The sequence below is a fragment of the Delphinus delphis genome, chromosome 11 (assembly GCF_949987515.2).
Source record: "Delphinus delphis chromosome 11, mDelDel1.2, whole genome shotgun sequence".
NCBI classification, from domain to species: Eukaryota; Metazoa; Chordata; class Mammalia; order Artiodactyla; family Delphinidae; genus Delphinus; species Delphinus delphis.
In genome coordinates, this window is record NC_082693.1 from 20,386,394 (window position 1) to 20,398,796 (window position 12,403).

General features: G+C 39.3%; 1 protein-coding gene and 1 non-coding gene across 3 annotated transcripts in view; one reads left to right on the plus strand and one right to left on the minus strand.

Moving 5' to 3' along the window:
* BCAT1 (branched chain amino acid transaminase 1) overlaps nt 1–12,403 on the minus strand; it is a 217,713-nt gene that overhangs the window by 93,815 nt on the left and 111,495 nt on the right. The window lies entirely within an intron of this gene.
* LOC132434674 (U6 spliceosomal RNA) lies at nt 8,439–8,546 on the plus strand. The gene has a single exon (XR_009521389.1). It is a non-coding gene; the product is annotated as a U6 spliceosomal RNA (small nuclear RNA).

Consider the following 12,403-nt stretch of genomic DNA (forward strand, 5'->3'; position numbering starts at 1 on the left):
AATATGAATGTCACAAAACTCTGGCAAGCATACAATGGGAAGCAAGAAATACCATACATATTAAGTTTTGCAAGGGCTTACTACCTGATTTCTATGAAGATGACCTGATTTCTCTCAAGGCTCGTGGGCACATGGTAATTTCCTCAGCTAACTTACACAATATTATTTTACTCTTCTCAGGCAAAGGGAAGACCATTTTGAGAAAATGTTATAGCAACAGTGTCTTGGGTCACTTGAAATATGTGAGTCCATGGTTCCTTGACCATGTATAATTGGTACTAACTTAACTCACTCCTGTACGCCCTACCCATCCTGCCCCATCATTACACAAATACACACCAAAGCAGTCATGTTTGGCAATGAAACAGACATTATTATTCTATACGGTTTATTAAAGTCCAGATCCTGATTTGTGTGTTTGTGTGTGTGCATGTGTGTGTGTGTGTGTGTGTGTGTGTGTGTGTGTGTAGCGTTATCCATATCCTAAAATAAAATGGAGATGTAGGTTTACCCGCAAGTAGATCCTTCCTATGAAAACTTTCCTAAGTTGAAATGGTGTAAAGTGAAGAAGCAATTACTGTAGAACACATCTTGCTAATGGATGAACAAAATATATTGAGATAAAGCACAGATGCTCACAGACACAGTTCAAAGCTATGGTGGCTTGATCCTGAGATGTTGCATGTATTTCCCTGGGAAGGAGCTTGGCGGGGCCACTCAAGCTACTAGACCTGTGATGCCTCTATAACAACTCCCTGCAAAACAAATGCTGATTGCTATTTTCACTTTTTTTCTGAAAGTGGAAACCCGTTTGGATTTCTGTCCATTAGCAAAAACAGGGACTAATGAGGGTCTTCCTTAAAAGCAGCATGGCTTAAAGCAAACTTTTGAAAAGCAGTGGATACCAGTGTAATTACACTGACATCCCATTCCTTTTGGAAGCAGATCGCTGTGCTTGCTGATACATAGTACTATGTACACTTTAGAAATACATCCAGGAACTCACAAATCCATGTTAAATTTCTACATAGGTAGTAAGTTGGCAATTAAATCCTCGTGAGAAATAAATTCCCTATAGATATTTTAGAGTATAGACACAACAAATAGATAAAACAAAACATAGCAGTATTAAAAAATAGCTTCAAATACACATTCATCCTGCAGTATCCATGGGGGATTGGTTCCAGAACCCTCCCTGGATACCAGAATCCGCGGATACTCAAGTCCCCTGTATAAAATGGTTAGTAGTCGATCTTCCATTTGAGGGGATGCAGAACCTGTGGATACGGAGGGCCCACAGTACTTATGACCCTGAACGTACACAGTGCCCATGTGAAAAACTTCCAAGATATGTTTCTTTCTAAACTTTTCCGCTAAATATTTGAAAAATAGAAGGCACTTCTAGAGACATGTGCACATGGAGCCTAGACACAAAAACTGCTCAAAAAAATTATAATGTCATGTGAGATGTTTCAAATTGCTGCATCTAACTTAAAATATTTAATAACTTTAAAATGACTCAAAGGCTGCATAATGAAACAATAAAAGAGAACACACCTATCGAAAAATCAGCTAGTGAGAGGAGGATTCAGAAGATAAAATTCTTGTGAGCAACAGAGAGTATGTGTTAATTTTTAAATGTTTAACTTCTTAGAACAAGGAAAATTACAGCACTCTTCAATCAACTCAAGAAATACTTTTGTATGGAAATATGTTAATATAAATGTTTCAGACATTACATGAAATTTCTAAAAAAAAAAATTATCTTTTGTAAATTCTACTCTCTGAAATTTAAAAATGTAAGGGGGGACTTCCCTGGTGGCGCAGTGGATGGGACTCCGCACTCCCAATGTGGTGGGCCTGGGTTCGATCCCTGGTCAGTGAACTAGATCTCACATGCATGCTGCAACTAAGAGTTCGCATGCCGCAACTAAGGAGCCCACGAGCTGCAGCTGAGGAGCTCGCCTGCTGCAATTAGGGAGCCCATGAGCTGCAACTAAGGAGACCGCCTGCTGCAGCTAAGACCCGGTGCAACCAAATAAAAAAATAAATCAAATTTAAATAAAAATAAAAATGTAAGGAAAATGAGAAGTAATCTAGTATAATACAGTAATGGGTGTGTCATACATATATAAATAGAAGAGTTCTTAAAAGCTCTGAGTTTAAGTTTTATGAAACAAATACTGCTTTAAATGAATAAGGGGGAAAACTAGCTCTTTTGGAGAAAACTATGGTTATGTTTTATGAAAAGAACAGTCATTTATTTATGTGGATTAAGAATCCACGGTTTGGATACTTAAGATTTTCTTAAAATAAAGTGAATCTATATCTGAGCATTCTCTTTTTCTAACATCTTTTAATAACCATTAAAGACAATGCAATAAATAAATTGGTTGTGTTAATATGATTCTTCACTATCTGAAGGTCTTTTGAGCGTGGAGAAGAATATTTATAACGCTTTGTGCTTTGTTTTATATATATATATTATATATACACACACATATATATTACATGAAATAAATATGATTTGGTAAGCACATTTTTCCTAAGTATTGACTATAATTTAATTTATTAAATTCCGTCCAATAATTTAAACTACAGTTACAAAGTGAACATAATTAATTCTTTGGATTATGGAAAATTTCTTAAGCAGCAGAAAAGCATAAAAATTCAGTAATTGTAAAATGTTCTATCATATTTCTATGTAAACATATTTTAAAATATGAAATACAATATTTATTTCTTAATTATTAATACATTTGTTCTAATGCCTTCCAAAGGTGTGGCACTGCTTATTTTGACACCATCCCATGGTCTTAATGCTACCATATCTGAAATTAAAAAAATTTCATCTTAGAAAAAAAAAAAAGAAAGAAAGAAATACTGCTCCTTGGGCTTCCATGGTGGCTCAGTGGTTAAGAATCCGCCTGCCAATGCAGGGGACATGGGTTTGAGCCCTGGTCCAGGAAGATCCCACATGCCATGGAGCAACGAAGCCCATGCACCACAACTACTGAGCCTGCACTCTAGAGCCCATGAGCCACAACTACTGAAGCCCGCACACCTAGAGCCCATGCTCCGAAACAAGAGAAGCCACCGCAGTGAGAAGCCCGTGCACCACAATGAAGAGTAGCCCCCTCTCGCCGCAACTAGAGAAAGCCCACGTGCAGCAACAAAGACCCAATGCAGCCAAAAATAAATAAATTAAATAAATAAAGAAGAAAAGAAAAGAAAAGAAATACTGCTCCTTTGCGTTTAATCACTCCTTGCTTCAAGGAGATTGGTAATGACATTTTCTTCGGTCAAGTTGTCCTTGTTTCCATCCCAAAGGTTAAGCATTATCAGATCACTTTAGAGGTATAATTATATTCTTTACGAATTTGCTTTTTTTCCTTATTTTTTTACAGGCAGAGTAAGCTTATGCAATTTTGTATATGTAATGTCATCAAAATTTAGTTCAAAAATAATCAAATATTGAATCTTGTAAGTAAAATCATTTGTATAATACGGTATTTCAATTTTGAATGAATTCTCATTTATTTCTCCATCAACTGGGGCAATGGCTATTCCATAGCAGTGAACAAAATTTATACTTCTGGGCTTCCCTGGTGGCACAGTGGTGGGGAGTCCGCCTGCCGATGCAGGGGACACGGGTTCGTGCCCCGGTCCGGGAGGATCCCACATGCTGTGGAGCAGCTGGGCCCGTGAGCCGTGGCCGCTGAGCCTGCACGTCCGGAGCCTGTGCTCCGCGACGGGAGAGGCCACAGCAGTGAGAGGCCCGCTTACCACAAAAAAAAAAAAAAAAAAAAAAAAATTTATACTTCTTCGTAACCAAAGAGGAATCTCTAATCTTTTCTTAATAAAAATAATCAAATTAATCGGCCTCCTATTTATCGGCCTCCAGAAATTAATCAATGTTCCTGGTTTTTAGTTGAATATTTCTAAAACTCACTCATGATCCAGTTACTCATTAAAAAATGAAGGCAAAATTAAGGTCATTTGATGACAGAGATTATAAGCTTATAATCTTTGGGCTTGTTCAACACCTGGTATTCGAGTCAAAAAAGCAAGTGGAGAAAATAATATGCGCAGGGAAGATGCAGGGAGAGAAAAACACTAAGGAGAGAATATTCTTAATTTCCATAAGTAGACCCCTATATATCTCAAACACTCTCTTAGTGAAAACCCATTAGAAATAATACTTCTGTTTTGAAGTATTTATCAACAAAACTTGTGATTTATGGGCCAAGCATTCTGTATGAGAACTCACTCTCTCATTTTGCATGGAAGTAAAGAGTAATTAGGTGAACACCTAAACATAGCCTAAACTAAGGAAAAATAAAAGTACCTCTCTTCGAAATCCATCAACCACCTTTTTGAAACATTCTTTTCACACGCTTGGCCCTGCCTCCTTCTTCTCTTGTTTCATTTCTCCTCTGCCCACTCTGGCATCCTCTTGTTCTTTCACACCATCTATGTGTGTTGCATATGACACCTTCCTGTATTCCCCGGTTTACTGCTGAGAATTTCACGTGAAACACCTGTTGCTCAGATGTCCAGTTTCTTTCTGTCTTAATCACTTCTCATTTAAGCCTTGGAATCAAGGGAATTCACTTCAACTAACATGAAATTACAAAATCACATTGATAAAACCAGATCTGAACTTCTCTGCATTTCTTGAAGGAGGAAAAAATATGCATATACCTTAAATTAGAAGGCCCCCATATTCAATCCACTAACTATAATCATATCAGTTATCTCCCATGACATATTAAGGTTGCCAGGTCAATATTATATAAGAAATAAGCTTGGGGACTTTCCTGGTGGTCCAGTGGTTAAGAACCCACCTTCCAATGCAGGGGACGTGGGTTCAATCCCTGGTTAGGGAACTAAGATCCCACATGCCGCGGGGCAACTAAGCCTGCACGTCGCAACTACTGAGCCCTCGTGCTCAAGAGCTCACATGCTCTGAAGCCCGCGTGCCACAACTAGAGAAGTCCGAGTGCTGCAATGAAGAAGAACCCGCGTGCCACAATGAAGACCCAGCGCAGCCAAAAAAAAAGAAATAAGCTCAACAAGTGTTCCAATATTCTGAGGAAGTCAGAAATCTCAGGGAAGTTATCCATCCAGCTATATACTACTAGACTACAGCTGTAAATCTACGTAATCTAAGAAGCATTTCCAAATTAATTCTACCCATTCCTAACAAGATAAGGTAATATTTGATTCCCTCTTCCAGCTTCCCCATATTAAGTCATAAATTTCTTGAGGAAAGGACAACATTTTCTATGAATAGACTGTAAGAATTCTGAGGGATTTGCAGTCAAGGACTAGGCTTCAAAGAGAGAAAAAGAACTTTCAGAGACTTCCCTGGTGGTCCAGTGGCTAAGACTCCACACTCCCAATGCAGTGGGCCTGGGTTCGATTCCTGGCAGGGGAACTAGATCCTGCAGGCATGCCGTAACCAAGAAGTCTGCATGCCGTAACTAAGATCCCTCGTGCTGCAACTAAGACCTGGCGCAGCCTAAATAAATAAATAAATAAAAAGAAACTACAGTGCAGAGTTCCTTGTGGAGGCAGAAGAGGGCAGAGAACCCACAATATCAACCAACAAGAGAGAGCTAACAATGGACATCTGCCAAAGTAGAGAGCAATCAGTATCCAAAACGCAGCCCTGGAAGAAAGACCAAAATGTCCAGTAGTAACAATCCCAGCAGGAATATCCAGAACAACTAACAGCAATGAGTAAATGCTTTACATAAATGAACTCATAGAATCCTCACAACCACAAATCACTATTAAAATAAAGTCATTAAGGGCTTCCCTGGTGGCGCAGTGGTTGAGAGTCCGCCTGCCGATGCAGGGGACACGGGTTCGTGCCCCAGTCCAGGAAGATCCCACATGCCGCAGAGCAGATGGGCCCGTGAACCATGGCCGCTGAGCCTGCGCGTCCGGAGCCTGTGCTCCGCAACGGGAGAGGCCACAGCAGTGAGAGGCCCGCGTACCGCAAAAAAAATAAAATAAAAAATAAAGTCATTAAAATAAAATTATTATTAAAAAGAAAAAGAACTTTCAGGAAAGTCACTGATTGGGAGGTGTGAAGATATCCAGCATGAGCAATATTCCTTTGTGTTGGGTAGAAACAAATCAGATCTCAAAGCTAATTTAAGACAGGAAGAAGAGGTCTGCATGTCTTTTGGAAAATAAAAAAGTAATTGTGTCCACGTCAACAAAACCAAGCCTATGCAAAGTCTGATATGAAGAATAATCTGGGGGTGATCCTGGTAGCTGAAATCAATGAGGACCTCCAATCACTGGAGACAGGACACGTTTTAAGTGTTAAGTGAAAGGAGTAAGGGTTGGAAAGTGCGTTTTATCAGGAAATGTATGCTCAAGTTATGCAAGCCATGAAAATGAGATTATTTTAGGAAAGCCAAAATAAGGACATGATAAAAGTGAAAAGAACAGGGGTTGCCTGGAAAGGCTGCAGAATAAAACACTAGTTTAAACTCTTACGGAGGAAGATACAGAAACTGTACTCCATAAAAGTATTCATCTTCCCCACATTAAAGAACGAATCTTTCTCTACCAAAGGACAGATTTTGTATGAGGACAGATTTTGCTCTTTTAAGAGAACAATATTACTCCTTTACCTTTAAAAAGCCCAAAATATTGAGCTGTGATACAATTCCAGTTGTACTAAGCATGGCTTAGTATGCTGCTTCAAGTGCAAGCTTTTAGGAGCTTACCTTCAAAACCAAACTAAATGAATCTAGTATCCGCCTGCCAACGCAGAGGACACGGGTTCAAGTCCTGGTCCGGGAAGATCCCACATGCTGCGGAGCAGCTAAGCCCCTGCGCCACAAGTACTGAAGCCCGCACACCTAGAGCCCGTGCTCAGCAGCAAGAGAAGCCACTGCAATGAGAAGCCCATGCACTGCAACGAAGACCCAACGCAGCCAAAAATAAATAAATACATAAATAAATGAATCTAGTAAAAATGACACTTAATGGGAAAAAAAACACCTACCTGATAATATGTACTCAAGTACGGCTAACTGCCCTATAGCTATAACAACGAAAGGCTAAAGGAAACAAGCAGTCCAATTAAAGCCATAAAAGGCTTTAGAGAGAAAAACTGGTCCATTTATTTATTTATATAAAGGTATAGTTAGCATGGTCTATATTTTTATAACTGTAACTGACATTCGGCTATGTTATATCTATCTTCCTATCTATCTATCTAGAAATACAATTTAATCCAGGTACTTAGTTTCTAAGTACAGCAGGGGTGTGTGTGTGTGTGTGTGTGTGTGTAAGGCACTCAAATTAATGCCCTAAATGAGAGGATCTCAGAGAAAACTACTTTTATTCTACTTATTCCAAAGACAGATTTACCTTAAAGAGCCATATTGTTCTCTGGATACCTAATGCTGGTACCACTGTTAGTTTATCAAAAACTTTGACTTAGTATGGTTGTAAACTTCCCCTTTCCATCTCTCAGAATAATGTCTCACGTTTGTTGACTCAGAGGAAAAATGATAATTTTATTTATCACTTAAACTTCAATGGGTTTCAAGGCAAAGTAAGCTAAAATTTACCAAAATAGCTTTAACTTTGTGCCAGGAAAAATTTAAATCTGGCGAAAGCTAAACCAACTGGGACATTTCAAGTTGAGAAGAGTAGTTGGGAAGATAGAAAATTATCTTTTAAAACAGATATTAGATGCCACAGCTTTCTGGGTATTCTTCTGAGCTACTAATGAGTTGACTCAAAGGATATGCAATCTGAAAGGGAAATAGAGATTACGTGTTAATTGTTAACAACTCCCACCACCCCCTTTTTTTGCAAAAGGGGAAATTGTGATTGATGCCTAAACCATCACCTGAACAAACACTTCTCCATTTTCAGAATTTAAAAAAACCAAAAAAGCAAAAAACTTTAACGCATGAGACAATATTTTCATTGCAAACAAATGAGAAGTAACTTGTAATATATGGGTAAAGCTGCTGAAAGAAACAATACTAACCAAAAGAGAAACTAAATTTGGTAGCCCAGGTTACTTGTATGTGATTTAACTGTTCTATTTAATCTATAAAAAATAACTCCCTGAGTGTTGACGAGCTACTACTGTGGGTGGAGTGTGGATGGTACCTGTCCTAAATATCTGATCCGTGAAGCATACATTTAAAAACACATTTTATAGGGACTTCCCTGGTGGTCCAGTGGCTAAGACTCTGCACTCCCAATGCAGAGGACCCGGGTTCGACCGCTGGTCAGAGAACTAGATCCCTCATGCAGCAACTAAAATCTCCTGCACGCCACAACGAAGATCCCACGTACTGCAACTAAGACCCGACACAGCCAAATAAATAAATAAATATTTTTAAAACCCCACATTTTTATAATTAAAATATAGGAATGGAAATATATATTTAGTGCTCGCTTCAGCAGCACATTTACTAAAATTGGAACGATACAAAGAAGATTAGCATGGCCCCCTGTGCAAGGATGACACGCAAATTCGTGAAGCGTTCCATATTTTTTGAGAGAGTGACATGGACATATATACACTACCAAATATAAAACAGATAGCTAGTGGGAAGCAGCCGCATAGCACAGGGAGATCAGCCCGGTGCTTTGTGTCCCCCTAGAGGGGTGGGATAGGGAGGGTGGGCGGGAGACGCAAGAGGGAGGGGGATATGGGGATATATGTATACATATAGCTGATTCACTTTGTTATATAGCAGAAACTAACGCAACATTGTAAAGCAATTATACTCCAATAAAGATGTTAAAAAAAAAGAAATATATATATCTACACTCAGGAAGAATAACCCACGGGAGCTTATTTTCATATTTGAATTCAAAATACCTTTAAAAATTTAGTTTAACGTAACAGTTCCAGGAATACCACAAGCATGTTCATGCTGGTAACTTTCTATCAGAAAAGATCAGAAAGACAGGAGCCTGGTCGACAAAAGATCTTTAGAGAGGAAAAAATGCATATGTTATTACAATTCTTTGAAGGTGAGATAGAGCAGTTCTTTATCTAAAACTTCTAAGCAATGTGAATATCTTCAGTAGGTGAAAAGGCATTCCCTAAACTTTCATGCCTGGAAATGCACTCCTCGGTTGCAAGAACTTGAAAGTTAGATAATAAGGAAATTCCCAAGATCTAGCTGTTTATTGGAACAAAGTGTTTTACAAACAGGGACATTAAACGCCTTGGCTAAAGTCGAAATGACACTGTCTAAAGCATACAGTCTATCACTGTGCTGAGTCATAATTACTCATTCATTTGTCTTGCTGGGAATACATCTGTGGCATTCAAATTCAAGGAGGCTGAATCCTCAGTAGAGCCTGTTGTTCCGTTTTGTATCTGGGTAGTTCATTTTGGGAGGAAGCTTGCACATAATGTACGATTAATAATCCCTTATTGAGAATATGTCCCGTAGAGCTGGTGACCCTCTTATAGAAGGACTTTTTGTTTGCAGTATCTAAAGGCTTAGGTCTTGGGCAAAATAATGGCCTGCTGTGGCTTTTTGAGTTTCTCTTCTAGAAATTTTGAGCAGACATTGAGAGCGTGGTGGTGATTATAACTCTGAAATAAAGAGTTACGTTGGGGGACTTCCCTGGTGGATCCAGTGGCTAAGACTCTGCATTCCCAATACAGGGAGCCCAGGTTCAATTCCTGGTAAGGGATCTAGATCCCACAGGCTGCAACTGAAGGTCCTCTGTGCTGCAACTAAGACCCAGTGCAGCCAAATAAATAAATATATATATATATATATAAAAAAAGAGTTATGTAGGGAGGCTTTCTAATAATCAGCTTGTCACAGCCTTGCAGGTTCAGGCCATGAAGCGTTGAGGCACTAAATTCATCTTTTTTTCCTTCTATCACCACAATACCCAGGTCATTCTAACAAAAATAAGAGCACAATTCTCATCCTGTATCCAAATTTCCCCAACTTTTCCCAAAGGCCCTGATGGCTGATTTTGGTTCCCAGGTGGGGTGTGATCAATGATTCCCCGTTGCCATTTCTCCATCTCTAACTGGTAAGCCCTAAAGCACTGCCCCCCCAACCCCCGCTGCCTGAATTACTTTAAATTGAAATTGTTATTGAGACCATTGTAGATTCACATGCTACATGTAAGAAATGATAGAGCTGCACTTTGCCCAGTCTCCCCAGTGACAATACTGTAGGATTCTATCCCAACCAGGATGCTGACATTGATACAACCCACTGAACTTATTTGGATTTTCCTAATTTAACTTGTACTCATGTGTGTGTATATGTGTGTACGTTCATTTTTGAATAATCATTTCAGCTAAAATGTATGGAGTACCTGCTATCTACCTGGCACTGTTCTAAGTTCTTTATGTGTATAATCTCATCTAATACTCATGTACCAAGTACTGTATACTTAGCTCCATTTTACAGATGAGAGAGGCTAAATGATGTTGCAGTGGCAGAGCAGGGCCAATTCACTTTACCACCAGGCCACACATCTCTCATTACTACAGAGCACCTCTTGGTTACAGAATTCAGCCCTGTGGAGCTAGACTGTGTCCAGAGGGCCAGGAGGCTGGGAACACACTTCTTAAATAGCTATAAAGTCAATGTCTCTTACAGGGGATTTTTAGGTGAAATTATTCTATCTGATACTATAATGGTAGATATAAGACATTACGCAGGCTTCCCTGGTGGCGCAGTGGTTGAGAATCTGCCTGCTAATGCAGGGGACACGGGTTCGAGCCCTGGTCTGGGAAGATCCCACATGCCGCGGAGCAACTAGGCCCATGAGCCACAACTACTGAGCCTGCGCGTCTGGAGCCTGTGCTCCGCAACAAGCGAGGCTGCGATAGTGAGAGGCCCGCGCACCGGGATGAAGAGTGGCCCCCGCTTGCCACAACTAGAGAGAGCCCTCGCACAGAAACGAAGACCCAACACAGTCAAAAATAAAAAAATAAATAAACAAATGTGGGGTTTTAAAAAAAATTTATAGTTATTCAATTTCAAATATTAAAAAAAAGACATTACGCATTTGTCAAAACCCATAAAACTGTATAACACAAAAGTGAATCCTAAGTAAAGGATCGGTTTTAATAAATAATAACGTACTGGGGCTTCCCTGGTGGTGCAGTGGTTAAGAATCTTCCTACCAACACAGGGGACATGGGTTCTAAGCTCTGGTCCAGGACAATCCCACATGCCGCGGAGCAACTAAGCCCGTGCGCCACAACTACTGAGCCTGCGCTCTAGAGCCCACAAGCCACGACTACTGAGCCCACGTGCCACATCTACTGAAACCCATGTGTCTAGAGCCCATGCTCCACAGCAAAAGAAGACACCACGATGAGAAGCCCACGCGCAGCAACGAAGACCCAACACTGCCAAAAACAAATATAAATAAAATAAATTTTAAAAAATAATAACGTATCAATATTGGTTCATCAATTGTAACAAATGTACCACACTATTGCAATACGTTAATAATAAGGGAATGGGGGAAGGAAGAGAATGGGAACTCTGTACCTGTGCTCAATTTTTCTGTAAACCTAAACTAGCTCTAAAAAATAATCTATTAATTTACAAAACAAAAATAGACCCACAGACATAGAAAAAAAACTTATGGTTACCACAGGGGAAAGGAAGGGGGGATACATTAGGAGTTTGGGATTAAAATATACAGACTACTATACCTAAAATAGATATCCAACAAAGACCTACTGTATAGCACGGGGAGCTATACTCAATATCTTGTAATAAGCTATGATGGAAAAGAATCTAAAAAAGAATATATATATGTGTGTGTACATATGTGTATATATATATATATATATATATATATATATATATATATATATATATATATATACACACACACACACACACAAACTGAATCACTTTTCAGTACACCTGAAACTAACACAACATTGTAAATCAACTATATTTCAATTAACATTTGGAAAATAATCTATTAATTTAAAAAATATTTTTAAAAAAGTCAATGGTTCTTTCAGATGGACCTGCCCACAAAGTAACTGAAAAAACTTTTATCTTTGGAAATGTCCATACTGTGGTCACTGAGCATTTATATTTCGCCATTTGCCTCACATTATCTGAAGTGGCAGGAATATAGTGACAAAAACTCAGGCACTTAGAGGGTGCCCTGGGGACGTGTATGGCTTTTTTCCCCTTCCACATCTTCCCCTGCACCGACCTCAGAAGCTGAGCAGAACGCGGGCAGACAGAGTAAAGTGCCTGTAATTCCCATCCATTCCTGGGCCCTGTGGAATTTGAACTTATGTTTACTGCGTTGTCACTCGGACATTAAATCTTAACTGTCAAAATATTCTTCAAGGCAGAGAGAGGAGTTCAGCATGGTATCCCAAAAT